Source organism: Pteropus vampyrus, unplaced genomic scaffold (genome assembly GCF_000151845.1).
Source record: "Pteropus vampyrus isolate Shadow unplaced genomic scaffold, Pvam_2.0 Scaffold403, whole genome shotgun sequence".
Classification (NCBI taxonomy): Eukaryota; Metazoa; Chordata; class Mammalia; order Chiroptera; family Pteropodidae; genus Pteropus; species Pteropus vampyrus.
The window spans coordinates 380829-388902 of NW_011889184.1; the positions used below are offsets into that span (position 1 = coordinate 380829).

Sequence of the window (8074 nt, forward strand, 5' to 3'; positions counted from 1 at the left end):
CTGTAAAATGTCCTATTTATTTGGTTAGTTAGACCACTTATTCCTCCCACTGATTTGTGTGGCCTCTTCCCAAAGCCAGAAACTTAGTCATTGTCACTTATTCGGTACTTTCTCAGTTGGCCTTGCCTTTTGGTTTTGTTTATGGCATAACTTCTTTTTTTTAAGCCCGTGGGATTTCTTTCTTTCGCTTTAACTCAAATTAATCACAAACTCCAGAAGGCATAAAGGGAAATATTGATACACTCGATTCTATAAAAATCAAGGCCTTCTCCCACCCTGAACTCATGTTTTCTTCTGGTGCCTTTCCGATTTTACTTTTTCTGCTACACTTTGGATGCATCTGGGATTTGCATAGAGTAGGGTAGGAATCCAACTTTATTTCTTGAATGGCCAGTTACCAGTTGGTCTGTGGTTATTAGTTAATCCACCGTGGACACCGTATTCCCATATGCATCTGAGTCTACTTCTGTGCTCTCTGGTCTCCCATTCATCTGACAGTGACGTGGTATTGAAAATTAAGACAACATCCGATTGTCCCAGCTCCGTCGTGTTATAGCGCATCCTAAAATCTGTGCAACCTGTTCTTCTCTCTTTCCTTTTACTTTGCAGAAGCTCCTCACTTATTCTTGCAGGTTTGTCTCTCCAGATGAATATTCATATATTGTTGAGATTCCAAAAATCTCATGCTACTTTTTAATTGGGGTTACTTGAATTTATAGATTAACCCGAGGAAAAGCTATATCTTTAAAATACTGAATCTGTCTAGAAGCAAGGTTTAACTTTGCATCTCTTGAAGTCTTCTTTCAAGGTTCTCGATTTAGTTTTAAAATCATCTTTACAGTTCTTATTAAATTTATTCAAAGTATTTTACCTGTTTTTTTGTTGATATTATAATGGGGGCCTTTTCTTTCACTGTATTTTTAAACGTTGTTATTTATACTTAATAAAAATGCTTTTGGATCTTGTACATTTACCACCAGGCAGTTACCAATTTTTCTTACGGTGTATAATAATTCGTTTAAAAATTTGGTTTTTGAGTCTAAGGCCACGCCACCCTGAACATGCCCGATCTCATCTGATCTCGGAAGCTAAGCAGGGTTGGGCCTAGTTAGTACTTGGATGGGAGACCACCCAGGAAGACCAGGTGCTGTAGGTGAAAAAAAAATTTTGGTTTTTGGATTTTCTACATGTGTAATTGTATCATCTGTCCATCACGATAATATTGCTTCCCGTTTCTCGTATTTAGCTCTTATGTTATTTCTTCTTTCCAATTTTTAGACCAATATTTTCCTGTCTAATTGCATTGGTCAGTATTCTCAGATGTACTGTTTCTAGTGTTTTACCATTTACATTTTGTTGGATTTTTTTCCCCCAGTGCCTTTCTGCATTTATGGAGGTGATCGTATGGTTTGGCTTCCTTGACTTAGTACATTATACTAATGGATTTTAACATATTAAATCATTCTTACCTGTTCTCATGTGGTCATGGTATAGCACTGAATTCTGTTTGCTAACATATTATTTAAACTTTTTGCTTTATTAATACTGTTAGGTCATGTTGAGTTTTCTTTTTTGTACTGTCTTTGTCAGGTACGGTATTAGTATTATGTTGCCTTTGAAAGACAGTATGCATATCTTTTCCTTTCTCCATGCTCTAGAAAATTTGAAAGAGTAGAGAAATAATCCATTTCTTCAAGTTTTTTCATAATCAGATTAATCCATAAAGTCATCTGTCTTAGTAATATTTGGAAGGACATGGGTAGTTTTCAGTAAATATGTGAAGAATTAATAAACCAATAAATTCCATTCGTACTCAACTCCCCGCCTAAAGCTTTGAAAGATGACATGTTGTGTCACTCCCTTAATTGTATCTTCCTTAGGAGATTTTTCTCGAAGTGGCCCCATTCAGTCAATAAGTATTTACAGAGTGGCCGCCGTGTCCCAGGCCTGGAGGTGGGTGGTGTAGATGATTCATGGACGTACGAGACAGGGCCCGCAGGGCCCACAACCTAACGTTCCGGAATGCTGGCGTTCCGCCGAAACCTCTGTTTACGTGAATCTGATTTTAAAGCAACAGCATTTATCACGGAACATTAATAGAGCTCAGGGCTCTGTATTCACAGTTACCCTTTAGGCTGACATTAGTCATTCTTGGAGCCGGAGTACATCTCACTCCGGGTGGCACACGCTGGGGCCACAAATCGTCCTGCCTTTTCGGGCTGGAGCCTGCTGCTGGTGCTGGTCTGCCGAGCAGGGCCACACCGGGAGGTGGGCCCACCAACCTGCCTTACTCACCAGCTCCCCGCAAGATCGCCTCCCTTCACCTCCCTGGGCTTCAGCTTTTTAATCTACAACATGGAGATGCTCATTTTATTTTGCGATACTTGGTTGAGATAACCCATGGAAAGCACCAGAACACAGTAGACCTAATTTTATCTCCTTGTTTTGGTGTCTCCCCGGATACCTAGCTCAGGACCGGGCCGTAGAGAAAATCATCATGGGATACTTGTTCAGGTCCGGGTTCTTTTGAGAGCCCTCGCCTGGTCTTCCTTCCCTCCGATTCAGTTTCCTTCCAAACTGCCAACGTAATTTTTAAAACTCAGAGGCAGCCACGTCAGTGAACACCAGACGTTAAACACCCGTCAGCCCTCTAGTGCCCCAGCGAAGCTGGCAGTCTGACTTCTGTGCTCCTTCTTGAGCTTGCCTGTGTTTACCTCTCAAGCTTCCTGTTCCACCATTGTGTTTGTCCACGTGTCTCTGCCTGGGTCACCTCTTCCCTTCCCCTTCCTGGCTTGGGAGCCTGGTTCCCTGGTGCTGTCTTCATCCTCGTGCTTCTCACCTTAGCTTCTAAAGGTCTCTCCTGAGGGCAGGGACGACATATATGTCACCTCTGCCTCCCATGTGCCTGGCCCTGGGCCCGCTATGGACTAGGTGTTCCGCCAGAGCCTGTTGTCAGGCACACAATTAGACTTTGGGCTACATGGTGAAATATGAATGAGATTGTCTCCATTTCAGTTCTCAGAGGAGCCCTGGGGAAAGAGTTCTTTAAAACGCGAAAATTAGGCCAGGAAAATCCATTGCATTTCTCGGCTGCAGGAGATGAAGGGGAAGCGTGACTTTCCCGAGCCGCCGAGGGCACCGCAATATAATGGGGAGTCGGAGGCACCTTTCACTTTGACGTGAATTTCGAGCAGGGCCCAGGCTGGGAGTCACCAAACCATTCAGCACCCCCACGCTCGTGAAATTCAGGAGCAGGCGCTTGAAAAGCCCCAAGCCGCCTTGCACGGCCTATTTCGTCTTTTTAAGTAACCATGAGCTGGCTGGGCAGCCTTGCCAATGATTTCGCAGTTAAACACCCACACGCCAAGATGCCTTCTCCCATAAGCAGAGGGAGGAAAAGGCTAGAAATAAGACGGGAGGGTGAATCTCGACGCCGTATCTTCTGGGATCCAGCTCTGTGCTCGCAGCATCCACCCCTGTCCTCTGACCTTCATAACGGCCTGGCGACGAAGACAATGCTGTTGTCATCTTTATACAGAGGACGAATCAGAGGCTGAGACGGAGGGGACTCTCCCAAGGCCACACGAGTTAGATAGAAGCCATTTGTGCGGTTGTTTGTTTTTTCTTCTAGACTCCGTGGATGTTTTAAGGGACTCCGTTTCCGTCTCTGGCCAGGCTTCTAGAAAACCTGGAGCCCACTTCTTCCCCTCAGGCTGTGAGGACGGGCACTGGTTAGAAGGTCTGCCTCTAGCTCACGTCCCTTTTCTATCCTGTCATTTACTTCGTTACTATTTTCCTCATCTGTAAAACGGGATGTAATAATAATAATAATAATAATAATACCTACCATAAAAGACTGCCGCGAAGATGCAATGGAGACAGCATGTAGCGTGCTCAAGGCAGCACTTGACACACGGTGAGCTTGCCGTGAGCGTTCGCGATTACTCGATCATGGAGTCTGTATTTGGCCTGAAATCATTTCTGGGAAAAGAGAGGGGGGTATAATAAAAATAAGATGAATAAAATTAGTTAGGTGGCATTTATTGACTTAGCACAGATCTATCGGGCGCCTACCACAGCCACGCCCTGGCCAGACACAGGGCCTACCAAGATGCATCCTCAAAGGACAAACAGCTCAGTGTAAACTCAGGCTTCTCCCAGGCAAGTGTCAATCGGGCTTTCTCAGCAGGCTTGTGGTTTCCTTCCATGGAGCCTGGAGCTAAGAATATTCCATATTCTGTGCTTTTTCTTCCAAGTTCAGGAAGTGGCCCTGACCTGTACCTCCCTGACCCATCGCAGTTTTCCACAGCCCTGCAGAGAGAGACAGCTTCACGGACAGCAAAGGACCGCCACCCTTCACTCTGGGTCATCATGCCCAGCTCATCCTGCTGGGGCTGCTGGGAGGGAATGGCCAGAGGTGGCGGTCCAGTAAGCACACAAACTGGGACCCAGATTGCAGCCGCTGTGGAAACTCGGCCGCGGGAAGGTGACTTCACGAAGTCCCAAACCCTCGCCTCCATGCTCTGCGGAGAGGTCTCGGGGCCTCGCAGGCTGGCCGCGTGTGCACCCTGAGGGTCTGCTGGGCGATTTGCTGCACTCATCTTTGCAGAGTCAGAACGATTAACAAGGGGTGGGCGCTCGCATTGCGTGGAGCCAGGGAAAGTGGGCGAAAGGCAAGGACCTGATTCCTGCTCCAATGACACCACGAGAAAGGTAATTAAAGCTGTGACTCAACAGACCATTTTGATGCAATTAAGAGGCCCCGCCGGGCATCCTGCTATTTTAGTGACAAGAAGTCAAGCAATTGGCTCTGTAGGCAACTGCTCAAGGAATGTGTGTTTCAATAGTAATGACAGTGATGACATCCAGCATTGCTAGGAGCTTCACGTTCGTGTCTATAGGTTCCACCCCACGTGCCCGGTGGGTGGGTGTTACGATTAATCCCTTTTTTTGCAGTTAAGGAGATAGAGGCTCAGAGAAGTCGTGCCACTCACTTAAGGTCACACAGCCGGTAGATGCTGGAGCAGAGTCTGGCCCCCTCCAGGCCAGCCTGGTGCTAGAGCCTGGCTCCTCCCACCTCCCACCGCTTCCCGCATCCTCTGAATCCGACAGCGAACGGCTACGCTGCCTGAACCCCAAGCCCTCGGAAGCCTTTTATTTTCTTAATAATAAATTAATATCATAATCGAGGCAGTAGTAAATAAACTTCACTACCTGCTTGGCCAAAGCTCATTTGCCCGCGTGCTGGGACAGATTTACAGCTACAGTCACTCCCCGTGGAAACAGCAAGGCTGGTGTGACATCTTAATTTACCGAGTTTCACTTTGTGCAAAACGGCCCTGGTAAGATTTGTGAGGGCCATCCTGTCTGGACCATTTTTTACAAAATGATTGACAAGGTTGCAGGAGATGCTCCGAGGCCTCTCCTTGCCCAGCAGCCTGGACAGGAGGAAGGCCCAGGTGCGTTAAGCAAATGTTAGAAACGAGAGAGGCAGCCTGACCTGGCCGTGTGACGCTGGGAAGTCCCCACAGTAAGAAAGGAAGGGATAAGCCATCTCCACCAAAGAGTCGTCATATAGACTCAGTGAAGTGAAGCATGTTGAGCCCGGTGCCCAGCTTGTAGTAAATGCTCCATAAATGTCAGGTCCCCCTTCTCTGCACCCCCAAATCCCTTCTCTGCAGTAGAGGGTGCTGCGCCTCTTCAGAGCTGTCTCGTGGACACACGCTCCTGATGCTCCAATCCCCACACTGCCTTGCGCCATAATGGATCATAGCTGCTCATGGTGCCACCTGGGAGCTGGCTCTGTACTCGGCCCCAGACCAGTCATACCCCTGACTCACCTGGGGCCTCATCACCCCTCTTCTGGAACAGAATGGGCCCCAATCCCGGTTTCAGCCTTTGCTGCTGTCTGATCCTGAACCAATCACGTTTGGGAATCTGATTTCCAATAAAATAAGGTTCAAAAGATATTCTTTACAGGATCCTTGAAAGGTTTAAAATGAAAGCATAGTTTTATATCTGCCGCCCCCAGTTTACCTACAGTTTCGGATCTCTGTCTTTTCTTGAAAAAGCGGATCAGCCTTATCGGGGCTACATTCTTGTTCTTGACAATTGTCCGGGCTCGGCAGCTGCTGTCCCCTGCAGATGGGACATGTCCCCTCCTGTCCCCTCTGGTCCCCAGCGTGCCCCATTGCCTTACACCTGTCCTCTTCACAGGTGTGTGCTTCTTGTCTGCTCTGTGCTCGCACATAGTAGGTGACCAGTTGGCCCCTTCGCGCCTGACGGCACATTTAGATCTAAGTGTGCATGTTCAGATCTCCATTTGGCATTTGCCTTTGATTCATAGGATCATAAAGACACAATCTTGAGACGTAAGGCCTCGGTTTCTCCATCCTGTAAGAGGTTCACTGTCAAAGGGCTTAGTATCCTCTGATTCAAGTTGACTGATGGTTTGAACTTTCAAAATGAAAAATACTTCGGGAGGCCAGAGATTTGCCTCCTTCATAAGCCAAGGCCCTGGACCCTTCTTTCTAATGATTATGCCAATAGCAAATTAAACTGGGAAATGAGTTATCACTTTGAACTGTTCCAATTTAAATTGTGCCTTTTCTCTTTCAAGGCTTCCACAGACGTGAAGGCATTCCTGGCTCTCGCTGGAGTCACACTTTGCACCTCTCCTTCTTCCCGTGGGGACTTTCCTTCTGGGGTCTGAAAGAGACTCTCGAATTATTGCTCGTAGAGAGTCTGAGGCCACAGATGTGTCCTTTCTTTTCCTTTCAAAAGGCAATTTACCTAGTGGGCCCCAGAGAACCGGCTTCCTTAATGGGTTTTTGGGGGCTTCCACGGGGAGCTGGCCCAACAGTGCGATAAAGCAGTCTTTCTGGTTTGGGGACAGAGGAAATCTGTATTCCCAATGGCCACTCTGGTGGCGGCCATTCCAGAGAAAGTGGGGTGAGCGGAAGTGCGCGCAGCCTTTGGGGTCGCGCCCAGGATCAAATCCTGCCTCTCCGTTCTCCCTCATTCGAGTTACCTCAGGCAAGCCACTTAACTTTTCTGGGTCTTATGTTTTTCATTGATAAAATGGGGATGATGGGAAGACCAGCTTTATGGGGCTGGTTTTTAGAAATGATCGATGAGAAATAAAGTTAAAACAACCATACCATACTTAACAACTTTTAACGTCCACCTTAAGCCTTTCCAATGAAATCCTTTTGGATGTGGGAGCGCGGCCCGTAAGCCCCGCCAACTCCCTCTTCAGGAATTGACCCCAAATGAGGAATTAAACAGAATCTGGGCGTGAACGAAACAGACGCTCACTCTCTAGACCCGTCTTGCCATTTTAGAGCTGGCGCTCTACCCAAGAGAGAGTCTCAGGACACATTGCCCTGATACATCACTCACTAGACGTGCTTCAGAGCAAAGCCAGGCAGGTGGCCTATATGGTCTCGGTCACCCTTCAGTGCTTCTGGGAGCTAGGAATCATTGCAACTCTCATTTTATAGATGAAGAAACCGAGGCTTAGGGGTGACCTGCAGAAAGTAGGGGGAGGAGCTGCACATGGAGGGCTGTCTGTTCCCCTTGGCTCCAGACCCGCTCTGGCCGGTAGCAATGGCCATCGTCAGTCTCGTCCTAATATTTCATAAAGCCCCAAGGAAACTATTTCTTTCCTTCTGAGTGGGCCAAACAGACCGACAAAAGTATCAGGGTCTTTGTTATGGTCACGCTGGTTATCTCCTGTTCACAGGCGCGTACGTGAGTCCGATGGAGCCCAAACAAGATTGAATTTGTTAGTATTCAATGAATGCAGTGTGTTTGGCGTGAAAAAAAAAAATCATTCAAAACGTGGAACCCTGGGACAGGCAGAGGAAATAAGATTTTAGATCCTGAGGCATGTTCATTCTTCCCAGATCCTAGGGGAGAATGAAGAATGGAATGCGTATGTCTGGGTGCCGGCTCCGTGCCATGCATGGTGCTCAGCGTTTTCTCACGGTGGCCTCATTTCATCCTCACGCCAGTGTGGCACGTAGCTGTTACGATCCCAGTCTCCGGGTGAGGACGCTGAGGCTCAGGAAAT

The 8074-nt window shown here is 47.5% G+C and overlaps 1 protein-coding gene and 1 pseudogene across 1 annotated transcript in view; both read left to right on the forward strand.

Moving 5' to 3' along the window:
* NSG2 (neuronal vesicle trafficking associated 2) overlaps positions 1-8074 on the forward strand; it is a 52876-nt gene that overhangs the window by 31963 nt on the left and 12839 nt on the right. The gene's annotated exons all lie outside the window — the stretch shown is intronic.
* LOC111731840 lies at positions 1038-1156 on the forward strand (annotated as a pseudogene).